Below are 25,846 nucleotides of genomic sequence, written 5' to 3' on the forward strand. Positions count from 1 at the left end.
TATGACTCCACCTCAAAATATCAGCCAAATGAGAGGCCTAAAAGGTAGACTTCAATGTATTCCTAGGTTCATGTCATAGTTGGTAGATAAATCACAACCTTTTACAAAGACTTTACATAAGCAAGTGAAATTTCACTAGAATCAGGATTGTGAGAAAAGCTTAACATAGATAAAATAATATCTTGCCAATCCACCAATCTTGATGCCTCCTATCTATGGGAAGCCCTTTATTTTGTAAATTTTAGCAACTAAAACATCTCTAAGAATCTTATTAGCTCAAGAGGATAATGATAACAAGGAGAGAGATATTTACTACTTGAGTTGCACACTGATTTCTTATGAGAGGAATTACAACATCATTGAGAAAGCTTTCTTTGTAGTCATCTTTGCTTCCCAAAAGTTGAGACACTACATCCTTACCCACACTACATGGCTTGTGGCTAAAATAGATCCACTAAAGTACTTACTTAGTAAGGCAGCTCTCACAAGCCAATTGGGTAAGTGGGTCATGATACTCAAAAAATTTGACATTTAGTATGTTGAACGAAAAGCCATCAAGGGACAAGCAATTGCGGATCAGCTATTAGATGCACCTATGCAAAGTCTTCTCCCGATGAACATTGATTTCCTTGATAAGTCAATTCTAACACTCACATACCAAACATGGGCAATGTTCTTTGATGAGTCCTTCACACAATAGGGATCTAGTATTGGATTACTCTTCATAACACCATAGAGATATTCATTACCCAAAGCATACAAGATTTTATTTCCTTGTACAAACAACATTGTTGAATACGAGGCTTTGATTAATGGCATGAAGATTGCAGTTGATTGGAGAGTGGATCAATTACACATCTTTAGGGACTCTTAGCTCATAATCAACTAGGTTAATGATGTGTATCAAATGAAGGATGAGAAATTAGTTCCTTAAAAATGCATGGTTGATGACTTGAAGAAGTATTTCACACACATCACCTTCCAACAAATTCCTTGTGTAGATAATAAAGTGGTTGATGCTATGGCTACTTTGGCCTCCTTGCTACAGATGCCTGAAAATGATTTTTGACATGAGTTCCTAGTGGAAGCATTACATTACCTAGCCTATGACACCCCTGATTCTAGGATGATCAGTTCTATTGTAGGACAAGACTCATCTTGCTACCCTCACATATATTCCTACCTTCCTAACCAAACCATTCAGGATGGTCTAACCCAGAATGAGAAATGTTACTTAATTTGTAATGCTTCATAGTATGTCATTATTGCTGATGACTTGTTTAGGAGAGGTTTTGATAGAACACTCCTTAGGTGAACATTAGAACCCAAAGATTCCAAATGTGCATTAATTGACATTCACGAGGGAATTTGTAGATCCCACTCAAATGGGTTGACACTAGCTCACAAACTCATTAGAGCTGGTTACTATTGGCCTAAAATGGAGTAAGAGGAAATCAAGTATACTAAGTCCTCCAAGTAGTGCCAACTCCATGGGAATTTGATTCATGCTCCAGCCAGGGAGCCGATTCCATCTACCACAATGTGGCCATTTCAACAATGGGCCCTTGACTTGGTGGGTCAGATTCACCCAATTTCTTCTAATGGACATAAGCTCATTATCACAGCTATAGTATACATTAAGTGGGTAGAGGTAGTACCTCTCACAATAGAAAATGGAAAAATTGTAGCTCTTTTTATCAAAAACTACATCATCTATAGGTATGGTGTATCATCCTCCATCATTATTGACAATGGAGGATAGTTCAAAAATAAAGACTTCAAGGAACTATGCAAGTGATTAAAAATCACACAACATTGGTCTTCTATCTATTACCCCCAAGGTAATGGCTAGGTCGAAGCATCCAATAAGGTGATCCTCAAGATCTTACATCATATAATCAACAAATCTAGGAGGGACTGCAACCTCCAGATTAATCTAGCCTTATGGGCATACAAGACAAGCATCAGGATTCCAATAGGTACAATGCCCTTTGCTCTAGTTTATGGAGTAGACGTTGTGCTTCCAATAGAGGTTGAGATTCCTACCTTGAGAATCTCTATGAAAGGCCTTATTACTAATGAAGATTATAGGATAGCTTAGCTTCAAGAGCTAGTGCTACTAGATGAACATCAACAAGTGTGTGTGATCATCTACGAGCTTATTGGTAGTGAATTTCAAGAAGCTACAATTAGAAAGTTAGGCCACATGATATCCAACTAGGTGATCTCATCTTGAGAGAGAACGCTAAGAATCAACAACAAAAAGTCCAAAACAAGAAGTTTGAACCAAATTGGCTTGGTCCTTACATCATTATTGCAGTATATAGATCTAGTGCCTACCATCTTTCTTCAACCGAGGGAGAGGTGCTCAAGGAACCTTTTAACACTCTCCACCTAAAGTAGTTTTATAGCTGATCTAATCTCAGAAGCTCTTTGTACATATCTATATGTCTTTTAAAAATCCTTAAAATCAGAAAAAGTTTTGAAAAAAATTGTTACCCTAATGAAAACTTAGCAATAGGCACCTTGGTAATACCAAAAAAATTGAAAATTCCAAAAAATATGAAAAAAAGAGAAAAAGAGAAAAATATAATTAAAATTGAAAAATAAGAAAAGTGCCATTAGTGAAAACCTAGAAATAGGCATCATGGTAGCAAAAAGAAAAATTGAAATCCTTGCCAAGAAGGTGAAAACCTGGTAAATAGGTTCCTATTGTTCTCAATGCTCCATCTTGCAATGCATCTTTTGGCTTCTTGTATAGTTTCTTTCCTACTTTAGTTTACTACTTTTGCTCATGTATCCATGGATTGAGTCTTCTCACAACTCGGGGGCATTCCCCTTTAGTGTCACACTCTTATTGAGTTTCTCCTCATAGAATCTCTTGCATGACAGTCACTAGTTGTTTCAGCTGTATCTTCTTACTGTTGCTAGTATCACTCTTTTTGAGATTCTCCTCATAGGATCTCTCATGCAACAATCACTAGTTGTTTCAACAGTGTTTTCCTACTATCTCTAGTGTCACTCTTTTCAAGATTCTCCTCATAGAATCTCTTATGCAACAGTCAGTAGTTGTTTCAACTACATCTACCTACTATCGTCAGCATCACTCTTTGTCAAGATTCCCCTTAGAATACTTTTTGCAATAGTCACTAGTTGTTCTCAACTATGTCTACCTACTATTTCTTGTGTCATGGTCCCATAATTCCTTTACGAAAGATCTCTCTTGCATTAGTCACCAATCATTCTTATTATGTCTATCTACTGTCACTCAGTCCTCTTTAGGTTCTTCATTGAAGATTCCTCTTTTAACCTTAGTCACCAGTCATCCTGACTACGTCCACCTACTATTGAAACCCTACTAAAGAGATTCCTTTTATCTATATTCTAGACATTGACACTTGACATCAATCCCAAAGATGTTGAACTCAAAATGACATACTTGTTTGGATATTCTAAGCATTTTCTTTGTTTGTTCTACTTTCACTCTCATCATGCCTCCTCGACCAACTTGATGATTTCATTTCTAACTAGAGAGGTAATTACTAGGGACATGATCTTTTCTTTGTTTTATGTTTATAGTTTAGTTCCAATAAGTTGAAACATTCATATAAAAGGGGTGTCCACTATAAGAGCCTCTATCTCGTATTGGATGGTCAAGTGTACCTTGACTCCTTTATATGGATACATCAATAACATTGGTTCTTCTCCTTGCTTGTTGGAGTGAATTCTTCATGCTATAGTAAATACTAATACTCATCCTACTAAGTGAATGTGTGGATCACTGCAAGTATACCTAATGCACTTCTATCTTAGGTTATGAACACAAGGGTTGCAAACAAAATACTTACTGAATACTTAGCATGAGATGGATCTCTTGTGTACTTGGTGTGTATACCATGCAAGCAACATTTTGGTCATCCTAGCATTTATGCTTTGATCCTTATGTTAACTTGCTACATTAAAAGGGCCAAATGTTCTAGTCATTCTAGCTCCTTGTGCCTCGAATGCTTATATTTCATTCTAATAAAACTAGAATAGATGTCCTATTCATATTCTCATGATTGCAATCTCAGTGAGAATTGTATGACATCTAGGGTTTTTGGCTATATGCTTAGTGATGATAATTGTCAAGACTTGGTAACCAAACCTAGGGTTGCATCTAACATAGGATTGCATTCCTTGATTTGGCATATTATTTAATTGTAAATCTACTTTTTTCTTCTATGATGAGGGATTCTTAGTCTCTTTAACGTATCATGATTCTTTGCAGCTACACAAGCACTTGATTCTGTGGTTCATCCTCACATGCTTCTCATTCAGATACTTGTCACTATCAAGAAAAACATGAAACAATAAATTAGATGTTAGTTTATTTACCTGTGCATTCCATTCATAAAACCATGCATCCATCTAATCTACATGAACACCTCAAATCAACATGCATTCATACATCACATCATGTTTGCATCTCATAATCATAGCAATAAAACATCTCATGTATATCAAAACAAAAAGATAGATAATGACAATGACATGAACACAATGATACTCAACTCCAAAATCTTATATATATATATATATATATATATATATCAAAGAATGTGTCAGTACAAAAAATGAATGCTACTTGAGCACAATCGATCAAAAATGGTACAAAATGGTGCTATCACACCAATCAAGACATAGCTAGAATCACAAAACTCAGAGATAAGAACATCAAAGATCTAACTCTAGCCTACACCATCACCTCTTGGAGGAGGAGGAAGGGGCAACATGTCTAGATTGGTTGGTGGGCATGCACCTCTAGAGTCTTGTACATACTGAGAAAATTAAGGCACCTATTGAGCCTCATCAGACACTACTATAGAATATTCCAAAAAGTAATAGGATGCTCAAGCTGACTACAATCTCACCTCATCCTATAGCATCTCTACCCTCTGCTTAGCTACATGTACCTACTCCTGTAGCCTCTAGATCTCATGATCTCTCTCTACAATCCATGCATCCCTCACCCCTACCTAAATCTACAAATCTCCTAACTATTGGGAGGCCTACCTAATTCTCTCCCTCACCCTCGTCAAAGAATCCTAAGGCCTTATAGTAGGATGTTCCTGCATCTCCTCATCAAGCATCTTCGACTATTGCTCAGGTTCTTGCTCCTCCACTTGCGACCTCTATCGTCGATCCTGCTCCCCCCCACTACCTAGATCAAACCCCATCTAGCATGGGGGAACCTACACCTATCAAACCCTTTATCACACCTATGGTGGTGGCCCTTGTGGTGCCTACTACTATGCTGGCTACTATACTAGACCCTATATGGGTGCTTGTTGAGGTGCCTGTGCTGCCATCCCCAAAGGATTTGTGAAACATGGGAAGGGGAAGCTAATGAAGTATGCCTAATATGCAAGCATCATCCCTACATTTGATACCTCAGGAAGGTAATCCCACTATATCACAACTAGGTTGGGCACTTCAATCATAGACCACCCAAGATGTAACCTCACTGACCAACCCTGCTCCAAGTCTTGATCTAATCTGATGTGTATGTAGTACTCCTGTGACATGTCCTGAGGTCGGCCATAATATCACCACACTTGTGTGATAGGAAACCTCTCAATAATTTGTGTCACTTGGCCTAATAGTGGCTATGAGGAGAACATCTAGCTTAGCTCTCTGGGAGTGTCATCCCAATCCTTGGTCTCTCTCTAAGGCCACCATATGATAGAGACTAGGTCATTGAGATGGGTACGCCAATGCTCCATCTTACCTAGGCCTACCTATGTAAGGTTCCCTTTGTATTTGCATATATAGGGCTCCATGGGCTCTTGGGTATCCTAAAAAATCAATTTGTACATAGGAAGGTGCTCCTAGGCCCAAATCTAAAGCACATAAACACAAGTAGCCATAATCTTCTGCCCATGGTAGACAATCTCGTGCATCTCATAGAACATGTGGGCAAGTATGCATTAGCCCCATCCAAACTGTTTGGATGAGTTGAACATCCTCTGCAACATAACCGCCCACCCACACTCTAGTCCATGTTTTCCTCTATCTGGCACTAGAAAGTAGCTAATGAAAATGGCTAGCATTGAGGCCAACATATGTGTCAAGCATTATGTATGGACAAGCTCATCCCAAGTGATGGCTCGCCCTATCACTAACTCCCACTGGAATATGGCCCTTAGTTCCTCTGTGCCTACTTGGGGCACTATGACATATACCACTTTTAATCCATGAGAAGGGATCTGTAGTATCCAATAAATATCCTCAGGGGTGATCATCATCTCTCCCTGTGGTGGGTGGAAGGTGTTCATCTCTGAATGGAAACATTCCACCAAAGTAGTTAGCAAGTCACAATTCACTAGCACTATTGGGATCTAGCATAAAGAAGATCAACCCAATCTATTTGTGTGGGCCATGTCTTCATCGTTAAGGATCCACAACAGAGATTTGTATGGTTGATAGTAGGACCTAAACATGACATCATCGAAGACATCCTACACACATGAACAACAACAACACACAAATGGTCAGTACTCGCTAGGTAAGTCAAAAAAATGATAATATGAACACAAATTAAAGGTTAAAACATTAAAAGTGAAAGTTTAAATTTGCATGCAATGCCATATTTTAGCACAAGAATGCATTTTTTTCATGCTAGAATTCATTTCTTTGCATGAGATTTTGCATCTTCGCACCAGAAATCAAGTCCTCGTGGGAAAAAATGAAAAGATCATGAGCAAATTTTGCCCATAATCTCACACATCTAATGCAAGAGGTGGGTATCTCCTATGCAATATTTCCCATTGAAATGTAAAAAGAAACACCAAGATGGTGGATCTTCATGAAAGAAAAGACTGGCTTCATGCTAGGAAAGACAGTCCCATGTGAGAACCGATTAACCAAACCTAAAAACATGCTAAAAACATGCTAAAAATACCTCAAAATATGCGAAAAATTAAATGCAAAGCAAGATTATCAATCACTCACTAGAGATCTAGTGTTCAATGGCTGGTTGTGTCATTGGGAGTGCTCAAAATGATGAAAAGCACATAAATTTCCATCTTCCTCTTAGAGCTCTCCTATTCACTAAAGACAACAAGTATAAATGATTTGAAAATGACCCGTTGAGCCCTTATATAGGTTTTGACCTAATTTTCCAAAGTGATCCAATTTGTGCAAAAATCACCCCCCTAGCTAATTTGATTGCTTTAAATCCTTTCGAGATCGAATTCAAAATCTAACACACCTAAGGAGTTCAAAAAATGCATTTAAAAATTTTGGGATTGATGCAGTCGAACGCTTGTGCAGTCAAAATTTCTCTGGTACTTTGTGATTATTGGAATCTTTTCAACTCAAAATTCATCATGTTTTCAAATTTTATTTTTGAAAAAGTGAACTCAAGTCAACTATGGTCAAAATTGGTCAACTTTTGGTCAAACTTGGTCTGCTAGACCTCAAAATCATGTTCAATTGACTCCAAATTTTTTTCTAATCATTATGATCTCTTTTATATTTTACTAACTCTTCACATTATTCTATATCTCTCTCAACATACTACCTTACATCATATTTTTGGTGTGTCATCTTTCAATTTTTCTCCTGAGGAGGTAGGATGATTACATCATTGAACTAAAACTCCAAATCAATTTTAATCTTTATTGCTCAGGGGCATCTTGTTCCCATCTTATGTACTCATCATTTGGGGCATCTTATTCCCCTCTTTCTAGGATTTTTTCCATCTATCACATCTTATAAAGAGTTTGATGGATAGGTATTGAAACAATCTAAACCACGACTCCTGAGGATCAAGCCTCATTCTGGGGATGATTCTACGACTCATGATTGAATCTTGTAATGCTATTAATTCAAGTATCTAGATGTTTTCTCTAGATCCTTAAAGGTTAAGCTTCGTTCTAAAGAAAACCTTTAAAATGCTATCAATCTTGGGTATTTAGATGTTTTGCCTAGATCCTTAAAGGTTAAACTTTGTTTTGAAGAAAACCTTTAAAATGCTATCAATCTTGAGTATCTAGATGTTGTATCTGGATCCTTAAAGGCTAAACTTTATTTTGAAGAAAACCTTTAAAATGCTTATCAATTTAGGTATCTAGGTGCTCTACTTGGATTCCTTAGGTTTAAGCTCAGTTTTGGAGATGGTCCTTAAAAGCTTATCAATTGGTCTTTGTAACATCAACTTTAGAACCAATCTTATTTCCTGATCTATGCATCACACTTTCTAATTTTTCTTTGAATTGAAAGTGATGTGTGAAAAATACTTCTTCAAGTCATCAACCATTCTTTTTTAAGAAACTAGTTTCTCATCCTTCACTTGATACACATCATTAACCTAGTTGATTATGAGCTAAGAGACCCCAAAGATGTCTAACTGATCCATTCTCCATTCAGATGCAATCTTCATGCCATTAATCAAAGCCTTGTATTTAACAATGTTGTTTGTACAAGGAAACAAAATATTGTATGCTTTGGGTAATGAATATCTCTATGGTGTTATGAAGAGTAATCCGGCACTAGATCCCTATTGTGTGAAGGACTTGTTGAAGAAAATTACCCACATTTGGTGTGTGAGTGTCAGAATTGACTCATCAAGGAAATCAATATTCATCGAGAGAAGACTTTGCATAAGTGCATCTGCTAGTTGATCTGCAATCACTTGTCCCTTGATGGCTTTTCATTCAGCATACTGAATGTCAAATTTTCTCAGTATCATGACCCACTTAGCCAATCATCCTATGAGAGCTACCTTACTGAGCAAGTACTTTAGTGGATCTATTTTAGCCACCAACCATGTAGTGTGGGCAAGCATGTAGTGTCTCAACTTTTGGAAAACAAAGACAACTACCAAGCAAGCTTTCTCAATGATGTTGTAATTCCTCTCATAAAAAATCAGTGTGCAACTCAAGTAGTAAATCTCTCTCTCCTTTTTATTGTTATCCTCTTGAGCTAATAAGATTCCCAAAGATGTTTCAGTTGCTGAAATGTACAAATTCAAGGGCATCTTATTCCCCTTTTTTTGACATCTTTGCCATCTATCATATATTATAAAGAGTTTGATGGATAGGTATCAAAAAAATCTAAACCCCGACTCTTGAGGATCAAGCCTCGTTCTAGGGATGATTCTATGACTCATGATTGAATCTCTTTATGCTATCAATTCAAGTATCTAGATGTTTTATTTGGATCCTTAAAGGTTAAACTTCATTATGAAGAAAACCTTTAAAATGCTATCAATCTTGGGTATCTAGATGTCTAAAGAAAACCTTTAAAATGCTTATCAATTTTTGTATCTAGGTACTCTACGTGGATTCCTTAGAATTAAGCTCCATTCTGGAGATGGTCCTTAAAATCTTATCAATTGGTCTTTGTAACATCAACTTCAGAACCAATCTTATTTCTTGATCTGTGCATTGCACTTTCTAAATTTTCTTTGAATTGAATGTGCTATTTGCACATTCATTCAAAGAGGGGCAAAATGTAATACCCAAAAATTGGCTCATTGCCATGATGACCAATTCTGGTCTATTTCAATTAATCCTAAGTCCTATGTCACTAGGCAATTCTGGTTCTGATTTTTGCTATTTGACCTAAGTGTCAAATGCAAAAAACCCTACATATAGATTAATCAGACCATCTATTTAATTCTAAAGTATTGACTCGAATTAGTCACATTAAACCTATTTGATTGAGATTTAATTTAATTTAAAGTATTTATACTCTAATTTAATTAAATTATCTCCTAAGGCTAATGCACTAAGGAATTAAAAGTATTTAATTTAATGATCATGCTTATTTTAATTAATTGAATGTAATTATTCAATTAAATAGAAAAGGAATTTATGAGGTCATATATCATTTTATTAAATTGAATATCTTTCCCAAATTCTATTTTTTAGTTCAAAAATGGAAATTCTCAAATGACAACTTCTTGAATTAGAAGTGACTTAATTTACTTAATCTTTCACTAAAGTGAATCCAAGTTAATTGTTTCTTGCACTTAGGATCCGAGTCAGTTAACTGCATCTATATTAGGAATCTTCCACTTTGACTGAATCTTGGCTTCAGTCCTGACTGTCGATTTGAGTTGATCTCAACTGTTGATGGATTCTAAGAATTCTATTTAAGAGAATCCTAGTTTCTCATTATGGAGGTTGGATTTTTTATGCTATTGAATTGCTGTCAAATTGATTATTCACTTGCTTTCTAGGCTTTCATATTGTTATCACTCTAAATTGTCATTTAGATTAAAGAATGCATACATCTAATTTAGTTTCTTTTATTGTTTAATAGAATAGGTTTCATTTCATATAGATTAATCACACATCCATCTCTTGCATAAATCCTTCATTCTAGAAAGGTTTGGTTGCCTGCATCTTGTTTTGAGAGCTCACAGGCAAAATCCTTCTAGATAGAAGGCAATGGGTTGCACTATTAGGTGTCTTGGATAAATGACTCCATGTTTGTCCTGGGATGATTCTGTAGGTAATGACTACATTGAAGTGTGTGTGAGGTTTGGATGCCCACAAATTCATGCATACACATGAAAAACTTAAACTTAAATCAAGAATTGATATCTTCCCTTTTCTTTCCAAGATCTTCTTACAAAACATTTTGATCTACACAACTAAGTTGAAAATCCTTGAGCAACATTTACATAGAACCAATTCGCACTAGTACAAAGATCTTTAGAGAGTTGTCACTCACAAATATGAGAAAAATTTAAAACATGATTTATCACATGACAAATCTGAACTGGATTTTTCAACTAGGGGAACTGGCAAATCATCAAACACTTAGCAAAGAGAAAATACTATTTGATCAATTATAACTCTAATTTTACAACACTTAAAAGTACTATCCAACTGAATTGATTGACGATGACTTCACTAGTAACAATACATATGTACATTCAACTTTCAAAGCTACTGCTATAAATAAATAAAGCATTATTTTGAGAAATGAATCTTCAACAAGGAAATGGAAAATACTTCACAACCTTGATATCGTAGCAAACTCTTCACATGCCTTTCTTCCAACCGTATTGAATCTCTTTTTAGATTCAATACTTCCCCAATAGAGTCACCATTTTGTTAGTGTTTTAAAATGCCAAGATTCAAAAAACCAATGATGAAAAAGGAATACATCTAGGGGTAGTAATTCCCATCTACAATATATCCATTTAGACACTAAGGACAACTATAAGGCTATACTTCTTCAAGCTTTGCAAAACCTAGGTGGGTGAACATCATATTCTTTTATATGGTACCAATTTCAAAGCATACAACATAATCTATATAGTAGATAAAAACCTTGAATCTTCTATGTTTATGCAAACAACATAGACATGAAATAGCTAGTAACATAACCTATGAACTAGATAAGCTAAGTGATGGAAACTCTTTTTAGCTCTTCAAAAAAAAGGGAAAAGGATATTGATTAAAGATTGATTTCAGCATCACCAAGACATGAACAATGAAACAGAAAGATCTTGTAGCTAATTAGTGCCTTATCTATTGGGAAATTCCACAAATCACTAACATATATCCTTGAAAATTATTGACACATATCATATATCAATACTTCCTAATCTATCCATTCACCTTGTGAATTAGACATCTACATCATTTCTGAATCTCATACTCAACCTATGCCTTCATGAAATTTGCAACCTCATTATGATAAATCAAGCATTTTATATGACTCCTTGAATCATAAGAAAAACATACCAAAACATACAACCCCAAATATATTGTAGCTAATATTTGTGCTCTTTGTTTACAAATCACAAAAGATTACAAGAGACAAGAACTAGACTAAAGATAAAATTTTTGCTGCATTTTTATTTATATCCTTGAAACAAATACATAAAAGATGCATGAAATTAACTCAAAAATAATTGAATATGCTAGGACTATCTCTATAATTCTCATTAACAGTTTTTCATCACATGAGAGACATGTTGGGCATGAATGGTGGGATCAAGCTAGAGCTCTTCTAAATAGTTTGGAAATGGCCAACCATCAACAACCCTAGAGAACAAGAAGAGAAGAATTAGAAACTAGAAATAATTCCTAGATTAGATCAAATATTTCCATTTGTGCACTTGAACTTCTTCCACTTGTTGATTAAAAAACCTCTCTCTACCTTCCTTCTATAATTGGAAATCAAATCCTATAATTTTTTCTAAAGAATGCTTTGAAAATATCTCCAAAATGATGGAAATATGCAACTAAGAAAGATTCCAGATTTGATATTAAAACAAGGGCCAAAACACTTGCCTAATGATCTTTAGAGGCAAAGTGAAACTATCAAAAATGTTTTCACCCAAATATGGAGCCAAAAAACTCCCATATTTACCTTTCAACTGATTCTAATGCTTAATCACAAAAAATCACTCATTGTGTTGAGAATGCCCCCATTTTACAAATTTGCCTTTAACTCTTACTCATGAACACCTATGCATTTTTTGATTGCATATTTGGAAATTTCATCTTCTCCCAATTCCAATGGTATACTACATTTTATGCTTCTAATAAAAATTTCCCCTCTAGAACTCATTTAAAAAATTTAGGCCCATGACCATGTTCGGAGCATTTAAATGAAAAATTTAAAATATAAATAGTTTGAACTATACAAACTTTAAATTTTCATTTAAAACTTTTCATTTTAAAATGCACACTCAAATGAAGGAAAAATAATAAAATTTGATATTTTATGACTTTACAATTTTTTTCTTTTTCTAGATCTAGATCAATCCTAGTGTTAACGTCCAACTGGGTGCCACATGTCAATCCCTGATTGGTTAGCCTCTACCATCTCACCATTTCCCTATTAGTAGGTGCGTAACACATCACAATTTCACATCATCAAAGCCTTAACACTTGAACATGGCTTAACCCCTACGACCTAGCAATTAAATCTATTTCATGTCATCAAAACTCATTCTCCTTAACCATGGTTAAACCTTGCAAAGCTATGAAATAAGATTTTTCACACACTTATAGCCTTAAACTTCACCTTAGCACTTAACATTGTGACCATGCACCTAATTGTTAGCTAACAACATTGCTCCATCGCTGTAATTAGGCCTAACCATGTAGTTAACCTTACAAATGAGTGACTACATGTCATGTGTCCTCCTAATGATGTTATCTCTTTTTTGTAGTTCATGCCTAATTTTTTGGTCATAAATTTATTGACATCACTACCAACTACCTCTAGCTTTGCAAGCAATGTGGGATAATATCCCTTTACTTTCTCTTCTTATATTTCTTCCATGATAAATCATTTTATCATATACTTCAACATTATTATGATTTTAGTACAGATCACATGAAAACTGTGAGAAAGGAATTTTCTCATTAGGGTCGATTGGGTCAAAGTTATAACTGGTCAAATAGGGCCTCCCAAAATTTTGAACAATTTGCATTAGCATGACAAAAATAAATAACCAACTTTGAGGGATTCAAAACATATCAAAATTACTTGAAAACTAAAAAATAGGTTCTCTAATATGCATACTAAACACTCCCAAAGTGGTGAGTCATGAAACATTACCGGATGCAAAATATTCAATTGTAAACTAGGTTTCTTGTTGTTGTTTAACACAAGAAAAAAATGCAAATCTGAACATTAGTTAAAATAACAGTTGAGTACACATGCATTAAATGCACTTATAGAGGCTTAATTTGACTCAAAATTTTAGAATGGTACTCAAAATGGGAATGCAATTTTGAGTCCCATAAAGTGACACCCCTCTCTTCTCCACCACCAAGCCAAGGAGCATGGAAACTGCTAGTGCCGAGAAGATTGCAAATGAAAGAGTAGTAGACACTATTGATCCTAGTGAATATAATCCAAAGAGAAGGATATTGGTCAAAGAATTCGCATAAGGACAAAAAAATCTATTGATGAGATACCTGTAGGTCTTAGAAGATCTTTAGGATTATCCAGTTTTAGATTTGTAAAGTATGACATATTGGGTAATACTAATAGAACCAAAGTTGAGGAGGCTAGGACACATATGATTATAAATCATAAGTTAGCTCCAAATGAAGTTGAAAAGAAGATACCTATAGATTTATATGGTAAACTAGAAAAAAGGTGGCTATAGGCAGAAGAAGAAGAGAAAAAGATAAGAACTAACACTTAATTCAAAGTTATGCATGATCTATCCCAAGACTAGAGGGAAACATTTTTGGATAAATACAGGAATAGATTTGCATCACAACCAGATGATTTTCTTTGGAAAAAAAAATGATATTACAAAATAAAATTTAAGTTCTATCACAACAAGATGAATTGCTTTGGAATAAAAATTTTGGGTTATCCACCAAGGTAGAAGATATAGAGAAAGGAAGTGAGACAGTGACCATTAATGACAATCACAGTAGTGGAAATTTTTTAGGTGTGCTAAGTCCACAAGGAAGCATGTCACCTGTACATGCCAACACCCCAAACACTCCAGAGACCTAGTAATCAAGGCTCACTAGTAAAGAGGTAGAGAAAAAGATAAAAAGTATAGATATTCAAACCGTGTTAGCACCTCACATTGAGGTAAATAAAGAGGTGAGTAGAGTTGATATGGATATAACCATTCTTGTCTTGAGCACTGATGCGCTTATTAGAAATAGATAATACCCATAACTTGCGTATGAAAGTAAACCAATAATGTTGAATAGTAAATATAACCATACACATAGAGAACAAATAACATGATTATTTGTTAACTAGGAAAGCCATGACCAAGGGAAAACCCTAGTGGGGATGATACCCATAAGATGACTCACTAAAAAAAAGGGTCATGTTAAGGATATTGACCCTGTTAGAAGTATATGAAATACATATCATGTCTCAAGTCCTTGTTAGAGGACTAGGATTTTATAGAATCCTCAACCTAGTTAGGAGTTGCTTCAACCCTATTAGGAGTTGGTAGAACAATTGCAATGTATGCAAGAAGAGCCCACTTTCCTAACATGCATTTATACAATAAAGTTCTTCACAAGAATAGATATACATACAATACTTTCTCATTTTTGTAATTTTCACTTGCTCTAATCATACATAAGATCTCACATCATACAAGGCTCATATAACTTTCAATTTATTTGTACAATAGTTGACATATCATACAATTTCCACATCTAGCACACTTATCTATGCGAGATAAGATCTTTACTTATTCTTTACAAATTAGTAATTCTCTCCTCAGCAAGCCTTAATGTGTTCATATGATTGATATAATATAAACTAAATTATGGAATAATATCCACAAAGTCAATTCATCATGACTTAGCAATTATTTTGTTACCAAAATAATTCCTTAAGTTGTACAACTCAATTCTCTACTATTCTCTGTTCTACTCTATTAAATACCCATACTAGTATTTTAATTATAACTCATGCAATATTATTTGTACACATCTATACACTTACATATGTCATCATGATGCTATCATAGAGCTTTCCTCAAAAATGCATAGGCTAACTTGAAGTGTTTTATCATTGCACATCTCATCTATCTCTATGTTGTTGCAAACTGTCTAACACGTAGACAATTTTCTAACTCTAAATGCATAAATCAAATTTTGAATACATGTTGCCATAAATGACAAGTCTCAAGACACCCATTTGACCATATTTCCAAAAATCTCTCCCTTTGTAATTGATGGCAACATTTGGGAATGTTGGCTAAGTCTCAAAATCATGTCATACATAATAAAAATAAATAAAAGTAATGACACAAAATATCCTTCAAAATATAGCTATTTTATTCATGTTTTGATGGATCATTATATTCCTTATCACTCCTTTACATTGATACATTGGCATACTCCCCCTTACATATACATATACAAGTTATTACATATATTACTTCTTCCCTTTAGTACTTACAAACATACAATTTTTCTTACATATTACTCCCCCTTTGACATCGATGGAAAAGGTGTCAAGAACTATATACAAAAGCTAGGTGGTCTAGTACTAATCAACTTGATATCCTAGAAAAATAATCTACATATACAAGCTTGAGTCTATCCACTTCCTTTTCCCAATTCTCTTTCATTGTATTATAAATATTGATTAGTGTGCATAGTGCATAGGATGTCACGTTAACTACACTCAAGTCAGTATAGGAAAACTTGTCATAGGAAGTCTTTGCTATGAGACATTCCTCTAATTTCCTCTGCAAAATGTCAATCTTAGGTGACTAGATTTCTCTAAGACTAGAGAACTATGTTTTTGCCTTTTCCTTGTCATACTCCAAGCCTCTGATCTCACTATGGATCTTCTTCACTTTTGTACCACATTTTTCAATATTGGTCTCATGGAGCTATAGTTTTGTAGTGAGTTTATTAAGGTCACTCAACTTACCTTTTATTTGACTCTTAAAGTTTGCTAGGTATCTATATGAAAACTCGCACTATCCATACAATTTCTTCCCTTCATCAATGTGTTTTCTTAACTCCTTGATGCTCATATGAAGTGCCTTCAAATCACTTCTCAAATTTGTACTGACTTTATTAAATAGCACTACATCATGCTTGGCCTATTCTTGCACTAAAGCTACCTTAGCTAAGTTTATGAATTCCTCATCAAAGGTCTTCACCAATTCTTTGTCCTTTACCTGCAAGTCTTGACTAGCTATAGTTGTGGTAAGTGTCTTATGCATTCTGTCCAAGACTTCAGTTAGTGTCTTCACTAAAGAATTTACTGATTAGTTCTTAAAAAAATTTCTCAATGAGCTCATTAGTCCCTTATGATCATCATCATCATTAGATGATACTACTACTACTATTGTTGATTCTATTGAAGTTACTATAGGAATGAGTGTAACTACTTTTAGTTTTGTAATCTTCCTCTCTTCCTCAACTTTCTTCTTCTCCTCTTTCAATCCCTCAACTTTTCTCTTTGTGTCTTCTTATATTGATTTCTTCCTTTCCTCTTCTTATTTCTTCTTTATTTAATCTTCCTCTTCTTTCTTTTTCTTTTCTTCTTCTTCTGTCTTTTTCTTTTCTTCTTCTTCCTTCTTTATTTCTTTCTTTCTCTCTTCTTCATCATCACTAGAGCTACTGTAAGTTGTGATATTAGCAACAATGGATTTTCCAAATGCTACAAAATGATTATCCTTTGCATCTATAGTGATATGTGTAATATCCACTTGAATGGATTTAGTACCCATGAGAATGTGTGGTGGTGAGGGTACCTATTGTGTCTCCTCTATCTCTTCTTCATAACTAGAAGGTGTGCTTGCTTCCACATAGGATGGGATCATAGGATTGGACTGTGCACTTACCTCTTCTATCTTAGGCACTAAGGTCATGTATTTCATGATCATCTCCTTAGTTTCCTTCCTCACATCCTCATAGTTGCCTCCCATCAAAAGAATTGCTCTACTTTTGTTCCTCGGCAAGGGCTCAATACCCTTCAAAATTTTGTTCAAATCTTTCTTAGAGTTTATTTCACACAATTTATTGACCATAGTCTCTCCCAACTTTGTGTCTTCCTCTATAACTCTTTTCTTCCTATTCAATAGCCTATTATATAGGTCTTTAGGTATCTTATTCTCAATATTGTCAAACCTCTTATACCTTAGGATCATGTTCCTCAGTATGAAATTCTCTAGTTGCCTTCTATTCATATTATTGTACAAACTATAATATTTGTTCAATTATAAAAAATTATCATCATTGATTATTTTCATGTTAATATTTTCTACCTTAGGCTTCCATGCTTTCTTTCCAGCTAGTGTTCTTCCTTCCTGCATGGCTTGCTCCACTAGTCCCTCTTCTGTTTCATCCTTAGATTCCTTAGAATCATTGTCTTATAGTGTCTTTCTTCTCTTTCTTGGTCCACTGGTGGTCTTCTTGACCCTTTTTTTGGTGGATGGTGTTAGTTCTTTCTTGACATTTACTAGTCTTTTTTACTTCCTTTATACAATAGTTTCTTCTACCTCTAGCTACCTCTTAGGCTAATCACTTCATGTCCTTGTTGGTTGCACTTGTGTAGCTATTGCATATGGTGCAATAGGGGCTCACACACATGGTTGTGCAATGGTTACACCTTCTAAATGTCTTGCAATAGCAATTGGGGTTGCAATCATTAATAATTTGCATGTTAAGTTTTTCTACCTTTGGTTTCCATGCTTTTCTTCTTGCTAAAGTCATCGCTTCTTGATCTATTAGTTCTACTGGTCTACCACCAATTTCTTCTTTAGATTTAGTGGAACTAATTTGCAAGGTTCTTCTCCTTTTTCTTGGTCCACTTGTAGTTTTCTTAATTCTCCTCTTAGGAGGGTTTTTGGCCTTCTCAAGCCTTGTAGACTTCCTTCATGTTGATGTTTCCTTAGTTTTCTTTAGATTCCTTAGATGTTGCTACTATGAAACTACTACATCTAGCACTATAGGTGCTTGCACACTTGTTTGTGCAACTATGACCTCTTTAGTAGGTACATCCATTGCAATAGGTGTAGGGGTCAATAGTTCAAATTGACCATTGGTCTTAATTTCCAATGCTATTGCTTTCACCTCTTCAAATTATTTTCTATACATTCCTGATCCCTTCAAGATAGAATCAATCACTTTTTCTACCTTCTTCTTGGAGTCCTTGATTATCTGACCTATTTTGGCTTCTCTCATCTTCTTAGTATATGTCCCCCATCTAGGACATTCAAAATCAACTTTTGATTGTAGGATTATTTGGACATATACTTCAATCAATTCCTCACTCATTTCATAACCCATAGGTCCAATAAACTTTCCTTGAGGAATTACAACCTCCATACATGTGAAATCTATTTCTACCATGAAGCATAGTTCATCTTTATATTTTTCCACTAGTGCAAGAGGTATCCTATACCTTTGCTTCATTTTAGCTTGGAATCATTTCATCATTTTGTCAATATCATTATCTCTAACTATTTTTGATTTAGTTCTATATGCACGAGTGATAGTCTGCATTGTGCACTCACTTCCATCCCAATTTAGAATATTAGGAAACTTCTTTGTTGCATAGAAGAATATATGTGTTAGTAGGGATTCAAACCTAAAGACTATACTCCTAGACTTCTTGATTTTTGATATGTTATCCAAAAATTGTGTTTGGATAATGTCACATAGATTAACCTCTTTAGCCTTTACTACCATATAAGCTACAACAAGAAATACAGTAGGGACTGAATCTGTCCTAGATCCATGGTTGAACTTATATCCAAAAATTTTACTAATAAGTTCACACCATCATCTTGAATGGTATTTATCTTCATGTTTTTTCTATCAATACTTGTGTTGATATTGGTTTCAACTAACTTGTGCACATTCTTTATGTTTATTGGATTGCATCCTTTGCTACTCAAACTTGTAACCTTGTGAATCAGGTCATTGTCAATGCATATAATAGAATCACCTAACCATAGAAGGTCATCATGAACTCTACTTAGAATTATTCTTGTACATTCATAATTATCAAAGTCTACATAGAACATGTGCTTAATTAGGTTAAGTTTTTCTAGGTATGCATGTTCTAGTTTTAGTGACAAATTATTGTTGCACATTTTCTCTAATTCCTTATGAATCTCTATATCTCCCATGCTTTCAATTTTATAGTGAATATAACCTCTTATGTCCTTGACATGAAGATCATTTTTTGGTATTTACAATTTTTCTTGAAGTTATATCTAGGTCTACTACTTACATTAAATACTTCTTGCCTGGTCATTTTAAAAAATGTACTCAACAAATTTGGAAAATACCTTAATTTCATGTGTTAGGGCTTTTGGCAATTTCACATATCTCCAAATTTCTTCAACACTTCAAATCTCTCTTCAATCTCACACTTAAGATTTTACGCAAGTAAATGATGTTTGTAAATGAATTTGAATCCTTTAAATCTTTTACAAGCTATACTTCACATTAAATGTGTATTTGCCACTGGTCCAAAATATTGTCTCTATATAACAGAGAGATTATTCTTCTTATATATTTTTATACTGATCATATTAAGCAATGTGCACTTAACTATAGACTCCTCTAGTCACAGAAAATAAGTGACTTTGCTATCTTTTTAGGAACATTACGATGAGCTTCTTCCTAAACTATATGAGAACTTCCAACTTCTCTTGCTTTTCAAAATATTTCCTTAAATTCTTCTATTAGCTCCTTTATTTCTTCCTTCAGACTATCATCATTTCTCCTATTTTTTCTTTTGTGATTCTAATTCATGTTAAGGTTTCTTCTATCCATTCTACAAAACTTTTATGTGTATCCAAAGTTATTACATAGTTGGGATATAGGTACATTCCTTCTTTGTTCATTATTTTGGTTGTCAGGTGCTTTACAATTCCTTACTATGTGTCCAAGATTTTTGTATTTGTTAAAAAAAAAATTGTCTTCTTTCTCCACTTTCATTGTTGTGAGATCTTCTTCTATTGCCTATATGATTAGTGTTTCTACAAAACTTTTATGTGTATCCAAAGTTATTACATAATTGGGATACAAGTACATTCCTTCTTTGTTCATTATTTTGGTTGTCAGGTGCTTTACAATTCCTTACTATGTGTCCAAGATTGTTGTATTTGTAAAAAAAAAAATTCTTCTTTCTCCACTTTCATTGTTGTGAGATCTTCTTCTATTGCCTATATGATTAGTGTTTCTAAACATTCTACTATTTGCATTATCATTATCAAATTTAGGTTTCTTACAATCTATTGCATAATGTTCATATCCATGACAATTATGACAAGAAAAATTTGAAATAGGTTTAAAAGACTTACCTTTTTAATCATCTCTAGTATGTTCAAGTTCATTACACCAAGCATGAGATTCCTTTCTTCTATTATCCTCATCTTGATTAGATTCTTTAGATTTCTTAGAGTGAGCAACATTCTCCTTGTCTTTAGATGTATCATCTATTTTTCTTATGCTTAGATCCTTTTTGACTTTAGGTGTATTAGGTTTTTTTCTCTCAAAAAATTTCTTGGTGGATTTTCCAAGGAAGAATCCAAGTCCAGTCTTGTCATAACTAGGTCTCTGTATAGATATTTGTTCATCAATCTTTCACTACTAGTATATAATTTCTGAAGTTTTTGTTTGGTTTGCACCAACTCACCTTTCACAATAGTGTTTTATTTCTCTAATTTTACATGCTCTAACTTGACATATTCCAATTTAGATTTTAGCTTGCTTAACTATGATCTTGGATCTGCATTTTCATCTTTTATTTCAAAGTCATTATTTCCTCCATTTTTCTTAAGACTTATCTTGGGTTCAACTATTTTAAACTCATGTTTCAAGATCTTGTTTTCTTTCTTTATATCTTCAATATCATCATCACTAGTTTTCTCATTAGGTCCTTTTTTATTTAGGCTATATATCTTGTCCTTTAGTTCACCATTATAAGTTTTTGTATCTTTGTATCTATATTTTAGTTCATCTCTTTCATTAGTAAGGAGATCAATTTGTTCAAGAGTTTCTTCAAGAGTTTTCTTCAACTATTCCATATCCATAGGGATCTTATTCAAGCTATTAATCCCCTTTTGAATAAGTAGGTTCTAATACCAATTGTTAGAAATAGATAATAATGGGGGGGGGGGGGGGGGGGGGGGGGTAGGGGTGAATCACTATTTTTAATCATTTTACCCACAACTAAATATTATTAATTACTTTCCCACATGCATAAGAAAATAAACCAACAATGCTGAATAGTAAAAACCACCATACATAGAGATAACTCATAACATCATTTTTGTTAACTAGGGAAACCCTAGCCAAGGGAAAAACCCCAGTGGGGATGAAACCCACAAAATGATTCACTATATAAAGGATTTGGTTAAGGATATTGACCCTATTAGGATTCTATGAAAAATATATAGTGTCTCAAGTCCATGTTAGGAGACTAGGCCTTGTTAGAATCCTCAACACTGTTAGGAGTTGGTGGATCATATACAAATGTGTTCAAGAAGAGCCCACTGCCCCAACATGCAACTATATAATTAGTTCTTCAAGAGAATAGGTATACATACAATAATAGATCACTTTCTATACTTCACAATTCTTTTTATTGTTAGTTCTTCATACAAAGAATGACTACACACATATCAATTTGCATCATATCTCACATAACATTGATTTGTATTACATATCATAATATCACATTGCCATTTTAACTTCATAATTAAAATTCTTTAATTATATCAAACATATAAATAAATTCTTCCTTATTCAGCTCACATATCATCCTTAGAGTTAGCTCATCAAGATTTAGTATTCAAAACAATTCTACAAGTCATACAAAGTCAATTTGCTAACATGCTCTATTGTGCACTATGAGGTATCTACATCAATATTTCCTCCATAACTTGAAGTAGATTTATCATACAAACATGCACATTGGTATGCATCATTAGGATGACATCATGCATCTAGGGTTAGTTGTGCAAGAGAATATTCTAAAGGAATATTCTACTATCAACAAATCTTGTCATGCTACTATAACATTGTCTAGTACCTAGAAAATTATCATTAACAAATAATCATGACTAAATTGCAAAAAAAATGTTGCCATAAATTAAAACCAGATATCTCACCTTATTTGATTGACTAGTCATGTCGCCAATAGGGAGGATGCAGAGGATTTACAAAAATCCTTTCCCAATATTTTTGTATAGCTTGCTTTGCTTTTGTTAGTTATCATTTTTTATGTGTAAGCTTATTTTGTTGTGATTTTACATTGAGACGATGCCTCTTCCTAAGGGGAGGGATGTCATGTCCCATTTTGCAACTTTCCTTATTTTTGTTATGCGGCAACCTTGTTGATTTTGACCTAGTTGAACCTATAAGAATTTTTCTAGGGCAATAATTCAATGCCAAGATAAAAAATCTCAATAGATAGCACAAGAGAGACAAATGAGAATCAAATGAGAATAGATATCAGATGATTGGATGAATGCATCATAGAAGAGCCTTGCATATAAAGGCAATTAGAATAGCTAGGAGTTAGCAAAGAGATAAGCACACCAACTAAGCACATGTCCACAAAGAGTCGATTATCCTCTATTGTGCATGAATGTTTGTTCAAAAATGAGAGAATAAGAATACAAAGGTGTATCTCATAAAAATATGTAGTAGCCAACATGTGCTCAATTGGAGTGCAAAATATAGTGTAATAGAAAATACTTTGTTGTAATTTACAAGTGGAAAGATTTACTTCTTTGGGGGGGGGGGGGGGGGGGGGGGGTTGTTGAATCAAAAGTAACTAACTTTAACCTTTTCAAATCCTTTTAACTGAAATCATCCCATGCATCTAACTTATCTAATAAGAATAAAATAAAGACATGCATGAAAATATACAACACACAAATTTGGTAACCTAGATACCCTCCAAAATGAGAAGGTAAAACTGGGGTGGGGATGACACCCACAAAATATCACTGCAGCAATGTGTAACTATTCAAGGTTATAAAGTTTGACCACTTCCAATGGTCTACCCTGTGAAAGGCCTATTATTTTAGACTTTACACCTTGTTAGAAGTAACCTAGTTAAAGGATTTAACTAACTTGCTAAAAGTAGGCCTAGTTAAAGGAATTTTGTACATTCACTTGGAATGCCACCCTGTTAAAGGATTTACAAATGGCTACTAGGCCAACTTAAGTCCATAGGATTTCCATATCTAATACAATTGCTAGAGACTATTAGAAAGTCTTGACATGATAACTTGCAATCTTCAATTTCTTATTATAGATCCTTGTTCTACTCTGTCTGCTCTAATCCTTACTTGATTTGATATGTTACTCTTCAAAGTTCTAATGCTCTATTCTTGATCAAGTGGATTCTACAATACTGCTCTATTCTTCACAAAGTCTTTTCACCCTTCTACACTTTTCTATAATTCACCCATATACTCCTCTCTCATGCATCCTCTCTTGCATAATGGGGTTTCATCCTTCTTTTAAAAATTTTAGAGACTTAGGGTTAGGTATGAATCTATGATCAATATTAAATCTTTATTTCCTACTCATTTCTTGCACTTTTCCTATTGGTTGCATGTCTTCTTCTTTTTCCTTATTTGTTGCATGTTGATTACATAGGCCGTAATGCAAAAGATTCATTTTTATCTTCAAGACCCTTAGAGATTCAGCCCATGTCGGCTCCAAAAATGGTTTACATCTAAGTTTGTAAAGGCACAAACTCATATGTTGATTCTATGTTACTCGACACTTACTAGTTGTTGATACTCGACACATATAGAAATTTTGTATAACTTAGCTCCTATAGCAATTCTATCTTTCTTGGCACTTATAACATTACTATTTCACTTAACATTTATACTCTACTCAAAACCTATAATGACTCGACATATATAGTGACTTGGCACTTGAACTTCACTTGACACTTAAAAATCACTTAGCACCTAAAGTTCACTTGGGACCTATTGAATTCTTTAGCTTGACATACACTATAGCTTAGGTTCTATATTACACTCAGAATTATCTTGAGAATTGGTTAAGTGTGTTGACACTCAATTGTCAAAACCAATCTGAGACTAACATACTTATTCACACCAACACCCTCCTTAAGTACAACTTAAAGGAATGCACTTAAGCTCACAAAAGCTAGATGAAAATGCATGATGGATCCTAGCTACTAGGCCATGTTAGGTACCCATGTACAAACTAGAACTACAAAAAATATGCAATGCAATATCTCATAAAGTGGAGAGAGAGGGAAAACCACATGTGAAAAAACCCCTCTGAAAAGAGAGATAAGTACAATAAAAGAAAATGAGAGAGAAGACCTCATGTAATGAAAAGACCCCTCCCATAAGAAAGAAGAGAGAATTCAAGTGAATCCCCTTACTGAAATATCACAGACCCCTGAGAGATCTCACAAATGGATATACCTGACCTTAGTGAAGGGTTTGGTGAAGATATCTACAACCTACTTTTCTATAGGACAATACTTAAACTCAATGACTTACTCATGTATCATATAATTCCCTGCCAAGGGATCCAAAGAATTAATCTAAAAGTTCACTAAGTTTGCCCAACAAATTTTTTTTTTTTTAAACATGAAAGATAAACCATCCACATGATAGTGGAAGCAATAGCATCAATTTGAATAAAAGTAAATATAACATACATAATAGGTTACATTCTTTAAGGATCCCTTAACGTTGAATCACATCTAATCATAACTATTCATCTAACATCACATCCTTATGAAATAACAATGATACAACCAACATTCATAAATTACATTTTCAATTCCTCAATCATCCATTGCACATGTCACAAGGTATGAAAGGCTTGAAAAAATAAACATCCATGTAAATAAAGTTCATCATCATCCAATATTAATCCATGATGCAATTAAAGTAAATGAAACCACATATCATACATGATACATCATCACAAAAGATATAAACATCTATCATAAAAGATAGCCATGATCATAAAACACATCTAATTTAAGTGCACGGTTCCTCCCAACTATAAATAGCATCATTAGACCATCGTGGGTCCTAACCATCCCTCCGTGCGTAACATTCCAAATCACCAAAGAGATCATCGGTATTAACATAGTAGGAATGTCACACCTAAATCATACTACATCACATGCATAAAGTAATCTAACATGCTACAACATGTACATATGAAATCTAATCATGTAAAGCAAAGCATAAGGTAACATCATCTAACATATGCAAATCATCAATATAAGAAACATACCAATAAATACATCCATCATAGGATATTGTACACTCGAAAGTGTCACACTCTAAACCCTTCTATCCAAACGATTCCATGAGTTCGGAATGCTTGGATGCCGG

This window comes from Cupressus sempervirens, chromosome 11 (assembly GCF_028749045.1).
Source record: "Cupressus sempervirens isolate cs-2001-9-10 chromosome 11, ASM2874904v1, whole genome shotgun sequence".
Lineage (NCBI taxonomy): Eukaryota > Viridiplantae > Streptophyta > Pinopsida > Cupressales > Cupressaceae > Cupressus > Cupressus sempervirens.